Source organism: Xyrauchen texanus, chromosome 31, assembly GCF_025860055.1.
Source record: "Xyrauchen texanus isolate HMW12.3.18 chromosome 31, RBS_HiC_50CHRs, whole genome shotgun sequence".
In the NCBI taxonomy this organism is placed as follows: Eukaryota; Metazoa; Chordata; class Actinopteri; order Cypriniformes; family Catostomidae; genus Xyrauchen; species Xyrauchen texanus.
This window is the reverse complement of record NC_068306.1, coordinates 13,213,709-13,233,160: the sequence shown is the minus strand read 5'-3', so window position 1 is coordinate 13,233,160 and position 19,452 is coordinate 13,213,709. Positions and strand designations below refer to the sequence as shown.

Sequence of the window (19,452 nt, the reverse complement as noted above, 5' to 3'; positions counted from 1 at the left end):
TTCACATAGACTATTCCAACAATGCAGACACCCTGACAATCATAGCCTGCTGGCTGCTGTCCAACTTCTGCTTGCCTCAACGAATCCCCTACCATCAACAACTATCTGTGTCATGCTGACAATCAGACCGAACAGTAGCACACATAGCAGTGCCCGCACAAACAGGCAAACTCTGCTGCACACGAAACAAAAGCAGAGATAGGAGTCTAAAAAAGATAAAGAACAATACAGTATACCAATTAGTACCCAAAACAGATACATAACACACGTCTATACAAGAGAATTGCTCAAAAAGGTGTTAACAGTGTCCATTTATATTTTTTAATTGCTGATATTCCCTCAAGGTTACAAAGCACTGAAGCATATCTTGTACAACATGCACACACAGTAGAGCTTGATGATTAATTGAATTTTATTTTCAATTAAGATTTTGACTTACAACAATTATGAAAACAAGATAATCGAGATCCAAAGATTATTGTGCCATTCTGTTTTTCAATGAAACACCCCGGTAGGGCTGCATAATGAATCCTATTTTAATCACGATTTCTGACTCTCATGGTTAAGCATAAACGTCTGCAATATTACTGAGCTAACAAACAGAAATTATCAGCCAGTTGAAAATTGTTGCTCATTTTTACAAAATTATGTGTCTACAGATGATAGTTCAAATCACAAGTGCTTTTGAAGTCTATTTTCACCTCACCTGACCAATCATGCTCTCTTCATAAGTTTGCCACTGACCAATCACTTTGTAATTTTTGAGAACCCGCTGAAATACGGAGCCGCAGATGTTTACGAGTATGTTTCTAATGTGCTTTGCTTTAATTAAGGAAACCGAAACATACTGCCTTCGGAGACTGTATATGGAGGTAGGATGACAATCTGAAAGATTTACCTCATTGCACATTTGTGTAATTTCAGGTATGTTTGGCCAAGTGTCTAAAAAATCTAAAGTAAGCCCATGGCAGCAGGGTTTTGTGGGTTGAGGAGGAGATAAGAGCATTTCACCAAGTTTGGATGGAGCACCAGAGTCTGCCAAAACTGTACATCAAAGTAAAGGCTTGAGACCGTTTAGCATTGCCACTTGCTAAATTATTACAGAAATTATATTCCTACCATTTATTGCAATAATAATAATAATAATAATAATAATAAAACAAAATATTTTAAATAGAACTTAAAAGTAAAAACCCTTGCATGGGCAAAACAAGAATAATTTACATGTTTGTAGTTTTAACACCTTGTTCAACATGAGAGCTGTTGTTAAAATGCAATTTTATTGTTTATTTCAGAAAACAAATATCAAAGCTGGCAACAGTATTTTCTTCCCATTCAGTCCATTATACACTGGAACAAAATACGTTTTTGATTAGTCTTTTGGTGTGTTTTCCAAAATAATATCTAAAACTCATACATTTTCTTTAGGAGCTAATCTGTAGAAGAAAAAAATGTTATCGGACAATGTTGAATACAATATTTAATCAGGTCTCGACATTAATTTTTAAAGGGGAAAGTGAAAGAGAATTTTACTTTCCCGACCAGACAAACTGATTAAAATGTCAATAATGAAAAAATAACCGGCTATATTTGTGATAGCTAAGGCCTGTGTCACTTTTTATAAAGTTCATATTCTTATTCTGCAGCTGAAAGTTATCCAGAGTATGTAGTTTTATAATGCACAAGCGATCTAGTATTGATTAACAGGAGTGCTGAACATGCGCATTGAAAATGGAAAATGTATGAACATATTATATTGAAAATGCTTGCGATAATGGGCACCTGAACGCTCAAATACATTTCAAAATTCTGCCAAAATGCCCGTCTCGGTGAGGTATTCATGTAAACACAATGAGTTATGTCTAAAGTGAACGTAAACTGTGGAGAAAAAAGTGGATTTGTATTAAAATATCAGACTTTATAAGTATAAATGTAAGCTAATAGACATGCTGCCGTGTAGTGTAGTGTGACATTATAATAATCAAACAACCATAACAAGAAAACACTCACTGCTCATGAATGGGTAACTTAAGAAGCTTTAAAGAGTATTAATGTATTATAATCACACCATAAAGAACAGTAGTAGTTTTATGTTGCATTTCAATCTGAATGTTTACTTGAATACTTGATAACCTAACTGCTGTTAAAATAGCACTGAATTTTCTTAATTTGTACTTTTCCTTCTATTATTTTTAATCCATTTCAATTCATTTCTGGTTTTGTATTGTTATTTTATTACTGACTGTTAACTAGTCTTGAATAATTAAGAACTTGAAAACATTCTTCCATAATTAACATTGTTAACAGTGTTATTATTTGTTGTGGTTTTGAAGCTGGAATTGAGAATAGTCAACTTTCACTCCCGACTACTGACATTTTTGGTATTGTGTTAATGTATAGCCTTAATTGTACATGGTAGATGAAAAAATAGATCTCATTCCATACAAATGTGAGCACCCCTGCTGTAAATGATTGTGATGGAGGCTTTCCTTTATTTGACCACCATATGTGACATAAAATAATTATCATATGACAACAGCCTCCTCCCCTACCCAGTGCAATTTACATTTCAAGGAAATCCACTGTTGAAAATATAGTTTAAGTTTAATAAATGCAGGAGTCAATGAGTAATCATGTTAAATAATCGTGATCTCTATAATGACCAAAATAATAGTGATTATGATCATAATTGCGTAGCCCTAAGACACAGAGATATACAGAGGGAGAAAAAAAAAGCATACCAATTACAGAATTTAAACATGTTATAATAAACATAAAAGGTTACAATGCTGTGTTTTTGCCATTGAAATTATGATTAATAACCCAGAACTGTTCTTCCTATTTAAGAACGCTATGGTCTTTACAGCAGTGGTTTTCAAGGACACACAAGAGCACACATACAGACATATCAACATTATGCTGCCCATGTATTCATATAGCACCAGCACAATCAGAAACAGCCTTGGGCCTTTTGCGTAACAGCTGTCTACAGGAAAAGCCATAAACTACAGGAGTGCACACAATAATACACACTGTGCTTTCACTACAGAATGCATAGAATGTGTTCAGTCACTGACAATCAAACACTTATGCATGCATATGTCCACTCCACACAGAGGACTTTTAACACAACACCTTAATCTACACAAATAACTTCCAAAACACATTAAATAATTCAGTGTAAAGGTATTTGCTTTATAACTACTACAAACCAAAACAATATGCATGTGCTTTGAACCAATGAATATCATACAATACATATTTAACACATAACACATTCACACACTGCAGCGTTATTTTGTTATTTTTGAAAATGGTTGGAATCAAACATACAATTCACATCTGTTCTGTAAAGCAGTTATTTTCTCTCTTTAAAACACACACTAAGCAAATATGGTGTCCAGCATTCCAACTCACCAGTGGTCTTCCGCAAAACTAAGGCAACCCCCCACTCTCTAGCCATGCAAGAACCATTTCTATCCTTGGACACCAGTTCAATGGTTCGCAGTGGGTATTTAGATCTATTTTCGCCAATGGTGTAGTACCACGCAAGCAGAGCAGATAAGAAAGCCAATTATCTTCATGAATCCGAGGCTGAAAACAGCAGGGGGTGTTGAAGCATTAGTGCCACTGCACGGGGAAATGAAGTCAGGTTAATCCAATGTACTATCTCATTTGCCATGTGAATTGTGAAAATGTTTTTTTTTTTTTTTTCTGAATCCAAAATCAGAGCCATAAGACAGACTTAAAAGTGAAATGTGTAAAGTTTTCCATGTTAAAATTAGAGCTGTCGATTTAACTTGTTAATTTTGTGAGATAAACAATAAAAGCAATAAATAATGCCACCTGCCCTGTATGTAAATTATGTAATAAAATATGTTTTCCCCTAACATCAGAGCAAGTCAAGCTTGCGATAAAGTGCATGTAACTTTGTGTTTTTATGAGCCACATCAGCAGGGGGCAGTCAACGCACCTCAACAAACTTCACAAGCAGCACAGCAAGAGAATTAGAGCCAGTCACACAGAACATGCTCTTGACAGCTCGATGAAGATTATCAGAATGCATCTTGATATGTGAATTGTCAAAGTTTTACCTACTTATCATTTGACACTGCATCCTAAAACAGCAGCGTTTATGATGCTGACAACCAGAGAGAAGCTCCAAAATTGGCCATCTAGTATGGAAGCAATTCCATGCCACATATATTTGCAAAAATATAAAGTATTGCAAAATAAAATATAGTTTTGCAAAAGAAAAAAAGTATTGAGCAAAAAATATATTTTTTTTTAAAACAAAAATTAAGTATCACAAACGTAAAATAAAGTATCGAGAGAAAAAAAGAAAGTTTTGCAAACAAAAATAAAGAATTGCAAAATATAAATAAAATACAGCAAAAACCAAGATATGATTAATTGTAAAAATCAATGACTGTTGTAAAAGAAACTAAAGAACTTCTCCTTTTTTATCTCTGCAACAGATTTTTAGGCAGCAATGATTTTGCCACACATCTTTTTCTTTACATTGCCTACTAATTATTTTGCAATGCTCCTTTTAATCTGCATTTCCATCACGTGTGAGCTCGTGATACCGTTTTGCCTTTGCGCTTCACTTTTCTGTGCGTTTCACTTTATGGCACTGTTTTGACGTGGGGGTGGAGTCAGGGGATTGGGGCGTGTACAATGGGCTCAATGATGCCTCCCTGGAAGTTATGTCATTAGCTTGAGACACGGGCATGCAGGTGGATCTATTTCGATCTCACTCAGACCGTCACCACGGTCTTACCATGAATGACGCCATTCTTCCGCCTATCCTCGAGACCTAATATCAACAATGTCAGGTGACTGACCTTAGGGGTTGGCAATATAACATCCAGGTGAACCAACCACTTTCTCTTGCCTTTCTTGCCTCATCTGAGACCGTCGCGGTAGAGCGAATTTTTGATTACAGGAAAAACTAGTTCCAATCCGTCACATTTTCGTGCAGGTGCTTCACGTCCCTGAGGATTGAGGTGGTTTTCTCCGCACGTCGGTGAGTGTTTCTTTATTTTTTTCAGCTTGTTTACAGGTATTTATTATTGGTTCTTGGGTCAGCTGTTTGCAGCAGGAGAGAGTTTTTCCATCTTGTTTACTGCGTGTGCGCACGTAGAGTGATGGATATATTATTTTCTAATAGATTATATGATTTTCAAGGAGTTCTGTTCACAGACTTATTTTGAAAGATGAGTATGAAGTGATTCGTCACAATCTATATATTAAGGATATCTGGTTAACTGTGTTTAACTAATACCTGCAGTTTAAGGAAGTGTTTGATTTGATTAATGAATGGTGATTCGTCACAATCTATGTTAACGGCATTGTCGCTTGTGTTTTTCAACTAAATGCTGGTAGTTTATTTTAAAATCTTGCAGTTCAACTCCAAGAATTAATTAAAATACTGTGATTCGTTACAGTTAATCTGTCTATTTATTTAGTTTTCTTATCATAGACCATTATTATATGAGTGACTTGACCTCTGGCTTCAAGTCATGAGTTATGAGTCACTCAAGATGTCGGTTTTGCCAAACTGGCATACAGTCAAGAGATGGGCACCGTGAATGTCCCTCCTGTTTGGGTATGCAACATCTGTTAGATGATATCGAAAACCCCTGTGCAGCTGCAATAGAGCTAACTTTGTAGGAAAGAGTGCAGAGAGCCAAACATTTAACTGGTGGCAAAGAAATGATTCCCAGTAGTCCCTCTCACAAACGCAAGAGGCCTGATGAGTCGATCAGGTCTCCAAGTTCTGACATGCCTCAAGATAAACGGGAGAAGGCCACGGTAGTGCAAGAGCCCAAGGACGATACTCAGTTACAAATATTGGCAGCATTACGTGACTTAGCTGGTAAGCTTGAAACACGTAACACTTCAATAAGCACGCAGCCATCTGCAGCCCCTATTGCACCCTCTCCTGGAGATGAGTTAAAACCACATCAGGAAGAGAGGGATGATTCTATGGATGCCGTGTCACTGCATGCAAATAATTCCCTTTATGGTAGTGAGGAGGATATTGGCGAATATGAGGAAGATGAATCCAGGTCCGAAGTTTCAGAAGGAAGCCTGCATTCTGACATTCTTTCATGCATTTTAAGTGCAGCAAGGATCCTGGGCCTTGGTGCTCAGGAAGAAGCTACAGCTCCAACCCCCACACAAGGTGTATGGACGAGTATTTCCCCTGCACAGCCTACTGTGTCCATTCCTGTGGCTGAGGATTATTCCCAGATGCTGAGGAAAGCCTGGAATAATCCAAAGGCCTTGATTTTTAATCAAGTTTAATGCAGGTTGCAGGCGGTTTGTTAAATTGGATTATCCCCCTGAGAGTGGTATGGGGAACATAACATCAGTGGAGCGAGAGATCGCAGCCTTAACCACTTTGGGACCTGATAAGGTTACAGATAACCCTCGTTGTCCTGGTAAAGAGTGCCAAAAGACCGATCGGTTAATGAGCCAAGCGTATAATGCAGCTACCCGAGCAGCTCGATCAGGAAATGCTTTAGCAATAGTTCTGGCTGCTTTGAGGAAGGTTGTTAATAAAGAAGAGCATGATATGATGAGTTTAATTGACACAGCACTCATCACACACTCACAGCTTACTAGGGATATTGGAGCATCCATGTCTTCAGCTATCTTAGAAGACAAATCTGGTTGGCGCAGACATCTTTGCCTGACGCTATTAGGAAGGACCTGACTAATATGCCAGTGGTTCCAGGTCGGATATTTCACACTGATTCACAGTCTCTGCTGGACACTGCTGATCAAGCAAGACGCAGAAGGGAATCAGTTCAGCAGACATTTGGTGGACTTACCAAATATGGCCATAGAGCAGCCCATTCCTTTCAGCCCCCACACTTTCCTCGTTCAGAAACTCGGGGGTATGACAGAAGGCGAACCAGGGGTTACCAATTCCATGATCGAGGCACCAGACCATTTTACCAGGCTCCCCAAACTGACCAGTCTCATACTCCAGTCAGGGGAGCGTCATTTAAGAGGCGTACTACCAGGGGTTTCAAACCTCGGGGAGGCCAGGCATAGCGGTCTTGGAGTCGCCGGAGAATGCTCCCAACTATGCCTGGACAGTTGGGAGAAGGTAACACCAGATCCTTGGGTTCTAGATACCATCAAGACAGGATACAGGATACAGTTCCGGCGGCGCCCTCCTACTTTTTCAGGGGTTCAAATGACCATAGTCAGAAACCCAGTCCAGGCACAAATTTTGGCCAACGTAATCACAGTCTTAGTACAGAAAAAAGCAATTGTACAGATAAGTACCAGCAAACAGCTCACTGGGTTCTATTCGAAGTATTCCTAGTACCAAAGAAAGACGGGGGACTTCGACCCATTCTGGACTTACGACAGCTGAACCGATTCATAAAAGTATTGCCCTTCAAAATGCTGACTACAGTTCAAATTCTGGAATCCATAGAACCGGGAGAATGGTTCACTTCCATAGACTTCAAGGATGCATATTTCCACATACCCATCTGTCAGGATCATTGCCCGTTTCTTCGCTTTGCTTTTCAAGATCGGGTCTACCAGTTCAGGGTCCTTCCATTTGGCCTGTCTCTGTCTCCAAGGGTCTTCACCAGAGTGGTTTCTGCAGCCCTTCGTCCTCTTCAATGTGCAGGTTTGAAAATTCTATCATACCTGGACGACTGGCTAATTTGTGCTCCTTCTCGCAGCCAAGTACTGAAGGACACAGAAATGGTCCTTCAACATGTACAGTCACTGGGTTTCAAGGTGAACTGGGAAAAGAGCAATCTAAGTCCCAGACAACAGACAGTGTTTGTGGGAATTTCGCTGGATTCCCAACTGATGACTGCATCTTTGTCACCCCAGAGGGTGGAACAGTTGGTCAGTCTAGCTCAGTCATTTCGTCTGAACAAGAGAATGAAGTTAATTCAATTTCAGCGATTATTGGGCATGATTGCAGCGGTAGTGACTGTGGTCCCACTCGGCCTTCTCAGAGCCCGTCCACTACAATGTTGGTTGAACAACTTCCACTTGCATCCCAAATTACAAAGGCATGTGAAGATAAAGGTTACACGAAGATGTATCCAAATGTTACGCCCTTGGAATACGAAGACGTTACCATCACAAGGGGTTCCTCTAGGCAACATCCCAGCAAGGCGATCTGTGATGACGACAGATGCTTCTCTAACGGGGTGGGGAGCAGTTTGGGAAGGCAGGTCCATCAGGGGACTCTGGGAATCCCCTTGGACCTCGGAGCACATCAGTGTGCTGGAACTCAAGGCAGTCCATCTCTCCTTGAGGGCTTTGCTCCCGTTGTTGCAGAACAAACATGTTTTGGTGAGAACAGACAACATGTCTGCAGTGTACCACATCAATCACCAAGGCTGCACCAGATCAGCGCGATGTCTCCAGGTGACAAAGGAACTACTCTCTTGGGCATTTCTGAAGCTCTCATCACTCAGAGCAGTATACATACCGGGAGTAGCAAACAGAGCAGCAGACCTGCTGTCTCGAACTGGACCTCTCCCGGGAGAGTGGCGTCTCCATCCCGAAGTGGTAAGAATCATATGGAGTCAGTTCAGAATGGCGAGGGTCGATCTGTTTGCGACTACAGAGACAACTCATTGCGATCTATGGTATTCCATGAACAACCAGGGAGGTCCCTTGGGGATCTCAAGAATGGCCGGAGGGATTGTTGTACGCCTTTCCTCCCCTACCTCTGATTCACCTGGTGCTCAACAGGGTAGCGTTGGGTCATCACAAGGTTTTACTTGTGGCCCCCAGGTGGCCAAAAAAGCATTGGTTTCCGAACCTTGTACGTTTGGTCCAAGGTCAACCTTGGCAGTTACCAAAGAGAGCCGATCTTCTCTCCCAAGCGGAGGGCCAAATCTGGCACCCAAAACCAGAGATACTACAACTGTGGGTATGGCCCTTGCTCAGCCCCTCTCTAAAGACTTAGACGAAGCTGTATTGAGGACAATAAATAGTTCTAAGGCACCATCTACGTGGAGTAACTATTCTAGCAAGTGGCGGATATTCTCAACGTGGTGTCAAGACCAACAACTAGATCCAGCCAAGTGTGACACCAGTTTGGTTCTTCGTTTTCTTCAATCATTGATGGATTCAGGGAAGTCAGTTAATACCATAAAGGTCTACATTGCAGCCATCTCCCACTTTCATGTATCAGTGGATGGTGCAAATATTGGCAAACACCCTTTGATGTCTCAATTTCTTAAGGGTGCACACCGTTTACATCCAAGGAGAAGTATGAGAGCACCTGCTTGGGACATTTCTATTGTCTTACACTCACTGACCAAAGCACCTTTTGAACCTCTGGAGCAAGCCGATCTCAAGTTCTTGACATGGAAGACAGTCTTCCTACTGGCGATATGTTCGGCCAAGAGAGTTGGTGAATTACACTCTTTATCAGTCAGTGAAGAATGCTTGAGATGGAAGGCGGAAAAAACGGGGGTTTTTCTTTGGCGAAACCCGTCATTTCTACCCAAGGTCCTTAAACCTAGTACAATAAATCAAGTGATTGAGCTTGATGCTTTCCGTCCAGGTCCCCTTTGTTCGGGTGCTGGGTTAGATAATTCTTCTCTATGTCCTATTAGAGCATTGCACACATACATTGAGCGTACTCATCAATTTCGGCAGTCACCCATGCAGCTATTCATATGCTTTGACAAGAGGTGTGCAGGCAAACCTGTGTCTAAGCAACGATTGTCTCATTGGGTAGTGGATACAATTTCACAAGCTTATGTCAACCAAAATCTACCTATCCCTGGTGATCTGGTGTCTCAATCTACCAGGAGCATGGCTACTTCCTGGGCGGCACTCAAGGGGGTAGCGCTCTCAGACATCTGTGCAGCAGCCTCTTGGAGCAGCCCATACACGTTCACTAGATTTTATAGGATTAATGTGGCAAATCCGAATTCTTTGGGGTCTGCTGTATTATCTGTGACTAAATTAACCCCTCGTGACCCTGGTGGTATAAGTCATCCAAGGTAAGACCGTGGTGACGGTCTGAGTGAGGTTGAAATAGATCGTAAGTTATGACCATAACTATGGATCTATGAGACCGAACGATGACCATCACCATCCCTTGTCACTCGGGACGAACTGGGCGTTCCAGGCAAGAGGAAGTGGTTGGTTCACCTGGATGTTATATAGCCAACCCCTAAGGTCAGTCACCTGACATTGTTGATATTAGGTCTCGAGGATAGGCGGAAGAATGGCGTCATTCAAGGTAAGACTGTGGTGACGGTCATCGTTTGGTCTCATAGATCCATAGTTATGGTCATAACTTACGATCTCAGGTATATAAAGTTGATTGTTTCCTTGTATTTAATTAGCATTAAATGTGTTTTAACAGCGTTTGCTTCAGATAAAATAGTTAGAGATCAGTTAAAGCGGTGGATTTATTAGCCATACTCGCTAACATAGCCAGCATCTGCAGTTTTTTCTCTCTCAATTGATTGGACTATTGATTGATTCTTATGTTTACTTTATAGATTATAATTGTCTAGCCTATACCATAGTATGTTGTCTTCTAAAAAAAACGTAAACTACATATTTAGATGTAACATTATCACTGTTAAAGGAGACAATAAATAGATTACAAATAAAAAGTTAAACGAGCATAACAAACGTGCATGTGTTCTGTCTTTAAAAATAAAGTTTTGAAATATAAAATGTTCACATCCCCTATATTCTTAACCCTGCGTTATACAGCAATGTGGCATGGGGGGGCGTGGTCGCGTGTCAGTCTGCGGGAGAGAGAGAGCGGTAAGGCTTGTCACCTGGTTTGTAATTATCTCGAACACCTGTGTCTTGTTGTAGTAATACGGAGAGAGACATTTAAAGGGACGCCAAGTGTCGAGAGGGAGAGAGAGAGTGGATCCAGAAAGCTCCACAGACTGAGTGTGATATTGTTTTGTTTATGTTTACATTTCTACGGCGGTGACCATCGTATGTTCGTGAAAGAAATTAAAGTGCTGATTTCAAACCTGCTTCGCTGTCTCCTGACTCCTCCATTGCTCAACGAACCTGTTCACAAGCTACTTAAGTTCTTACAATGCTCACAGTAAATGTACGTGTATCTAGGTCATCTCATGTAATGATTTGCCATGTCACATTTAGCAGAGAGAATATCCAGATGTTGTGACGAATCTTATTAGTGTTCTGACTCAAAGCTTCGGTCATATTCAGGCGGGTCAGCAACAACAACAACAGCTTTCTCCTGCTGTTTCTCTGCCTCGAGTAGAGCAAGATATAACCAGGTTATCAGCACCTACTCTTAAGAATCAATCTGTTAAATTTGTTTTGCTTTTGCACAATTAACATTATAAGTGATGTTATTTTATTGTTTGTAGATCGTTTCCTGGGATGCTTATTTTTTACGATCGTTTAACTTTTTATTCGTAATCTATTTATTGTCTCCTTTAACAGTGACAATGTAACATCTATTTATTTATATATTTTTAAATATGGAGTTACATTTTTTTTTTAGAAGACAACATACTATGGCGTAGACAATTATAATCTATAAAGTAAACATAAGAATCAATCAATAGTCCAATCAATTGAGAGAGAAAAAACTGCAGATGCTGGCTATGTTAGCGAGTATGGCTAATAAATCCACCGCTTTAACTGATCTCTAACTTCTTTATCTGAAGCAAACGCTGTTAAAACACATTTAATGCTAATTAAATACAAGGAAACAATCAACTTTATATACCTGAGATCCACCTGCATGCCTGTGCTCAGCCATGATGTTTGATCCGTGTCTCAAGCTAATGACATAACTTCCAGGGAGGCATCACCGAGCCCGTTGTACACGCCCCAATCCCCTGACTCCACCCCCACGTCAAAACAGTGCCATAAAGTGAAACGCACAGAAAAGTGAAGCGCAAAGGCAAAACGGTATCACAAGCTCACACGTGATGGAAATGCAGATTAAAAGGAGCATTGCAAAATAATTAGTAGGCAATGTAAAGAAAAAGATGTGTGGCAAAATCATTGCTGCCTAAAAATCTGTTGCAGAGATAAAAAAGGATCAAAGTTCTTTAGTTTCTTTTACAACAGTCATTGACTTTTGCAATTAATTATATCTTGGTTTTTGCTATATTTTATTTATATTTTGCAATTCTTTATTTTTGTTTGCAAAACTTTCTTTTTTTCTCTCGATACTTTATTTTACGTTTGTGATACTTAATTTTTGTTTTAAAAAAGAAAAATGTTTTTTTTTTTGCTCAATACTTTTTTCTTTTGCAAAACTTTTTTATTTTGCAATACTTTATATTTTTGCAAATATATGTGGCATGTAATTCATCCCATAGTCTAGCGCACAGGTACATAGGCGACAATTAAATATAGCACAGACTGAATGCAAGAACAGACTAAATTCTAAATTAATTAGTCAAAATGTTTTATTATTTGAAAAGGCCTAGTTGCAATTATAATTTTTTAAATCCCAGTTCATAGTGCAGAGACAATCAAATAAGCTATACGTCAGTTGATTTACGCAGTGTAAACACTGTGGCCCTGTAAATGGTCTGCACTTATAGCGTCTTTTTAACATTAGCGGTATTCAAAACGCTTTACACTGCGCCACATTCACCCATTCATGCACACATTCACACACCAATGACGGAAGAGCTGCCATGCAAGGCACTAGCCTGCCATTGGGAGCAACTTGGGGTTCAGTGTCTTGTCCAAGGGCACTTCGGGGACGTGATTTCCCGTTTGTCCATACAACTGTAGTGCTTGGGAAACCTGTTCGTAACATTTTTTTTTTTTTTGGCACAATTACTTCTGCAGACCCTAGTGACAATAAAATTGCACACTACAAACTTACACCCAAAAATGAGGGTAAAGGTAAATGTTGCAAAATTAATCACCACCCTTGAGTTTCCACACCTATTAATTCAAACAACAAACAGTGACCCAGTCATCTTGGCTGAACGGGGAACGGCTGGTCGTGACATGCTGGTGGACAGTAATGCCTGTGTGCGTGTATGTGGTCACCAAATCTCCCCTTACATAACAAGTGGGCCAATACACTCTCCTGCATGCCCTCAAACACAGACAGACAGTGGTGTCAGATAGAATTAGCAGTCAAGCACAAAGGCAAAATTCTGCAGCCAGTTGAACTTTTGTTGAACTGTTCCGTTTCTATCCCATGGTTAAATCAACACTAATGTTGAATCAGCATAATTAATGTCAAAGGTTGTGGAGGAGAGCTGCATGATTAATCGTTAAAATATCACAATCTCGATTCAGAAATTCTAAATGACAACGATTCTGCAATGTCCATTCCCGTGGCATGCCTTTCTAAAGCGGTCAAATTTAAATTTGAAATTCACTTCAAGACAGGTTTTTAAATGTTGATCTTTTCAACTTGATATGGCATCTACAAAACACAGCACTCCTGCGCGAGAAGCTGAATAAACTAAAACGCAGCAGCCAAAGATGTTTGTTCAGCACAGTGGTTTACAATCTGCAGGGTGTAGCCACGATTAGCCAGGAATGTGACAGAATCTCTGATTGGTTCAATATTAAAAAATCCCAGCATTACCAAGATCTGATTAAATTCGTTATCCGTGCACTGTTTGATTACAATAGGCTGTATTTAATACTCGTTCTTTAATACATTTTTAAATGTAAGTGTTTAAAAACTTTTGACCGGTCGTGTGTATGTACAGTGAGGAAAATAAGTATTTGAACACCCTGCTATTTTGCAAGTTCTCCCACTTGGAAATCATGGAGGGGTCTGAAATTGTCATCGTAGGTGCATGTCCACTGTGAGAGACATAATATTAAAAAAAAATCCAGAAATCACAATGTATGATTTTTTAACTATTTATTTGTATGATACAGCTGCAAATAAGTATTTGAACACCTGTCTATCAGCTAGAATTCTGACCCTCAAAGACCTGTTAGTCTGCCTTTAAAATGTCCACCTCCACTCCATTTATTATCCTAAATTAGATGCACCTGTTTGAGGTCGTTAGCTGCATAAAGACACCTGTCCACCCCATACAATCAGTAAGAATCCAACTACTAACATGGCCAAGACCAAAGAGCTGTCCAAAGACACTAGAGACAAAATTGTACACCTCCACAAGGCTGGAAAGGGCTACGGGAAATTGCCAAGCAGCTTGGTGAAAAAAGGTCCACTGTTGGAGCAATCATTAGAAAATGGAAGAAGCTAAACATGACTGTCAATCTCCCTCGGACTGGGGCTCCATGCAAGATCTCACCTCGTGTGGTCTCAATGATCCTAAGAAAGGTGAGAAATCAGCCCAGAACTACAAGGGAGGAGCTGGTCAATGACCTGAAAAGAGCTGGGACCACCGTTTCCAAGGTTACTGTTGGTAATACACTAAGACGTCATGGTTTGAAATCATGCATGGCACGGAAGGTTCCCCTGCTTAAACCAGCACATGTCAAGGCCCGTCTTAAGTTTGCCAATGACCATTTGGATGATCCAGAGGAGTCATGGGAGAAAGTCATGTGGTCAGATGAGACCAAAATAGAACTTTTTGGTCATAATTCCACTAACCGTGTTTGGAGGAAGAAGAATGATGAGTACCATCCCAAGAACACCATCCCTACTGTGAAGCATGGGGGTGGTAGCATCATGCTTTGGGGTGTTTTTCTGCACATGGGACAGGGCGACTGCACTGTATTAAGGAGAGGATGACTGGGGCCATGTATTGCGAGATTTTGGGGAACAACCTCCTTCCCTCAGTTAGAGCATTGAAGATGGGTCGAGGCTGGGTCTTCCAACATGACAATGACCCGAAGCACACAGCCAGGATAACCAAGGAGTGGCTCTGTAAGAAGCATATCAAGGTTCTGGCGTGGCCTAGCCAGTCTCCAGACCTAAACCCAATAGAGAATCTTTGGAGAGAGCTCAAACTCCGTGTTTCTCAGCGACAGCCCAGAAACCTGACTGATCTAGAGAAGATCTGTGTGGAGGAGTGGGCCAAAATCCCTCCTGCAGTGTGTGCAAACCTGGTGAAAAACTACAGGAAACGTTTGACCTCTGTAATTGCAAACAAAGGCTACTGTACCAAATATTAACATTGATTTTCTCAGGTGTTCAAATACTTATTTGCAGCTGTATCATACAAATAAATAGTTAAAAAATCATACATTGTGATTTCTGGATTTTTTTTTTTTACATTATGTCTCTCACAGTGGACATGCACCTACGATGACAGTTTCAGACCCCTCCATGATTTCTAAGTGGGAGAACTTGCAAAATAGCAGGGTGTTCAAATACTTATTTTCCTCACTGTAAGTATGTATGTATGTATATGTATGTATATACATACATACATATGAAGTCTTCAGAAGGTGAAAAGAAATGTAAGTATTATTATACTTTTTACTTGATGGTTACACCACATTACAATTTAAAAGTTTTAAATATTATTGTAGAAAATGATATAAAGGTTTTTTAAAACAATTATGAATCTAAATTGGACACAAGGATTCAATTTCTGAGAACTTGACAAGTGCTTTAAACAAGATTTTTGAAAGAACAAAAATTAATAATAAAAGTGATATTACAAAAATCAGCACAACTACCAAAAATATTGCATATTTTGCCCCACTGAAAAGCTAATTTGACTGAACATTGACTGAGCATGACAGACATTGATTCTGAAGTGGTATGGAGATGTAAATTTACTGGTATCGACAACGGGAAGGTTATGCACATCTAAAAAAAATAAAGATAACACCTAACTTATATAGGGCTACATTTTTCTCACAGTGCGACTGAGTTGGGACTCTTTTCATCAGGCTCTTATTGATTCTAGTTCAGTTCTCTCTTTAAAGGCAAACAAAACCAGTAATATTTTTCTACAACCATGGCCCTTTACCACCGACACGGATTCCTGGTAGAGATGCACCGATTGCAATTTTCTTGGCCGATTCCGATTTTGTTTCTAAGAACTATTATTGACCACATATACAAACAAAATCTACCTTTCTTCAATGCTACATTTTATTTTCATAATAAAATAAATCATTAAACATTACAATTTCCCCCAAACTGCACTAAGTTACAGGATCTTCTCTCACTTAAACAACTCTCAAAATAAAGTGCTCTGTGACTAGAAAGAGGTAGAAATAACAATTAACTGCAAATTAGTTGCTTTATATAACAGATCTCATTTTCCACTATTTTTATAAATGGACCTTTTTCTCTTTATTACTCGTCTAACAAAACAATTCCAAAGATCTGAAAAACTGAAGTGTCCAATACGCTCAACTTACGTTAGATGTCCAAATATCAGTTGTAAAACTGAGCACTGCTTCGGGAACGGCTTGCATACCTGTCAACACTCCCGTTTTGTTATTTCTCCCAAAAAAACTCCCGTAATTTGTATGGCCCAAACCACGTTATATGAATAATCACATCAATATATTATTCCAAGGTGGTCCAGTTGCCAGATCTTGTATGAAACGCATCCTACTCACATAATCGACACATCATACACATTACAAATCATTTATGACCACAATCTGGCAACCTACAACCCATTTGCGCTGTTGATATCTGCGCAGGCAGTAAACGCGGGATGTTAAATCAAGCATCACTGGTAGATGGGAGAGGAAGACTCAGCTGGTGCTCCGGTGAAAAAAACAAAATATACATGTACATTTAACAACAGCTGGATGGAAGAATTGAATTTCATATCCCGAAGCCATTCCGACAATGCCCACGCCTTTTGCAATGTGTGTCGCACTGATTTTAATATCGGACACGGTGGGAAAAAATACGTTAAATCACAACGGCACAATTTGTATGTATTTAGCCTGCCTCTGCCATCCAGCACCCCCCTTCCCCTCTCCCGGATTTGTGTACCCAAATGTTGACAGAAAACAGCCTGCGTGTGTTACATGACACGAGATTAAACAACTCGGGCAACGCGACGTCGGAAAGTACCTCATACACTGTATCGAGGAAATTTATCAGATTTCTGATCCCTCTGTCCTCAACTATGGAGAACAGCTGGTCATCCAGGGCCATGAATTCCATAATCGTCCTCATAATTGCTTTGGTCTTTTCGCTGCTCATACCAAGGAATGATAGGAAAGGCTGCTGACTTGTGACTGGCTCTAAGCTCTGGCTAGCTTTAGCCGCTTTCACTTTTTAGCTTCTTTTTTAAAATGGGCATTTTCAGCTGGGTGATGGTGTTTTAAATGTCTAATTAGGTTTGTTGATCCGAAAGTTATTGTGGTGGTTCCCCCACGGTTTACTTTGGCCGTACAATTATTACACATTTCGAACTTTATTTATTCTTCACTCACACAGTGAAGATCTTCCACGCCAATGACATGTTTACATGCAGCTGTGACGTTATTGCCTGCGCCGCTGGCAACAAAACGGACCGGCTTGGAATCGGTAAGACGTGAGGCTGACCGGCCGGTTACCGGTCCGGGCATGCGGAAAATCGGCTAATTCCGGTCCCTGGCCGGTCGATCGGTGCATCTCTAATTCCTGGGCCGGTGCGAATTCTCGAAATATTCTGCGCGTTTCCACAACAGAAAAGGCCCTTCCAATGTGGAAAAACTGGTTCCGCACTGGCCCCAAAAGCTTGCTGGTCTTTACGCAGGAACCGTTTACGTAAGGGGCCGGAGGGTGGGATAATGTTTAGTCACCAGGTAAAGATTTCCAAAGAACAATAGTAGCTACTGTCTGCAGCAAGGAGCACTTCTTTACTCGAAAACAACAATAAATTTTTTTTTTTTAAAAGTGTCAGACATCATGAGCGTTCAGGAAACGTGGAGAAAACGATCGTTCTACTTGCGATATGGTCTTCTACGGCGATCTGTGAAAACTCGAGAGATCACAAAAGGACAAAAATAGTCTCAGAAGAGATACAACGTGTTTTTGAAACCCTCTTTGGTAAACGAGTTAATTGGTACAATGTCTTCGCAAGGTGAAATGTAACTGAATCTGTGATTTTTCTCTGCTGTTTGGAAACTTTCTCGTATGGTGTAACACTGGCAAAGGCATCTGAAATAGTTTTTTGCTTTGGACGGCATTTAGATTTGGCTTTGCACACAACATACAAAGATTTGTGGTGCTGGATTAAATGATCAAACAAATTGGTCATGTTTCCTCGTGTTGTGGCAACAATTGCAAGACACTCTCGACAAAGTACCTGTTTTTGGTCAACATCATCCTGTCTGTAGAGAAAATATTTCCATATAACTGACAATGCATTTCATTTTTTAACCAAATCCTCCGTTCCTTTTCGCCTGTTCCTCGCTCATCATTTCATCAAGTGCAAGCCGAGCCTGCACGTCAACAACGTGCAGAAATGAACGTTTAAAAAATATATAAACTCTGTGTATCTATGAACCCATAAATCAGAGTAAATTACGTAATATCAGACAGATATAATGCTACTTTTCCTATTGGGAAAAAAATATTGTACACTATATGTTTATCTTACTACATCGCACGTTCTACGATGCGACTATTGCGGATGCGCACATCGCGATGTCGATGCTGAAACGATATATTGTGCAGCCCTACCAAATAATAAACACATTTTTATAAACTAAAAAAAAAAAACTTAACAGAGTACAGAGACCATAAGTAGAACCTAAGAAAAAGCAGCAGTGGAGGGCGCAATGATGCATTGGACTCGGTGCTCGGACACTGAACACCCTGCTTACTGACCGAGGCATTGAATTCAGCCAGTAATGCTCGAGACAAACACAGAATTGCTGGGGCCTCTGTAGCTGATCTCGACAAGATATTATTGTGGCAGGGCAGAGGGAACGGGGCCGGGTCGTGATTCTACACACCCGGTCCCTTATCAGGCAAAATAAGCCTCTGAGAGGGATAAAGGCCGACTGTGGAGGATGGTGCAGGAGAGAGAGATTGTTTACGGACATGTCGGTCATGTGTGTGTTTGTGTCGTTTAAGTTAATCATTAAAATATTATTTACATTGCCAAGCCAGTTCTCGCCACCTCCTTTCCATTGAAGTCCTTTACAATTATATTTTCCAACTTTGTTAGCGTTTACACTTCTTATCTTATTTTGTGCATTATTTTGTTCAGTAAGGGGACTACACTTAGGAAGATCGCAGCTATCTGTCAAGTAGACCGGTGGGATTCTCAATCAAAATGTAAACATAATATTAGCCTATATGCTTATGACAAAAACCCAAATATAACCATCTGCTACACCAATGCTAATGACAATTCCACTGCTACAGTTTATAAAGCCACATTCAAAAAGTTATAGTAAATAAGGTAATTACGTTAAGCCAAGCGCACACTACGTGTCTGTCGTATTGAGCATCTTAGACATGTCTCGTTGAGCAATGTAATGTAACATTGGATAGCATTTCTCTGTATGTTTAAATATGTCCTCAAAAAAGAAGCAAAAGCTGTACACAAACACTGT

The 19,452-nt window shown here is 40.1% G+C and overlaps 1 protein-coding gene across 3 annotated transcripts in view; it reads right to left on the bottom strand.

The window, feature by feature from the left end:
- Positions 1-19,452, bottom strand: part of LOC127625146 (soluble lamin-associated protein of 75 kDa-like) — a 41,022-nt gene that overhangs the window by 19,686 nt on the left and 1,884 nt on the right. The gene's annotated exons all lie outside the window — the stretch shown is intronic.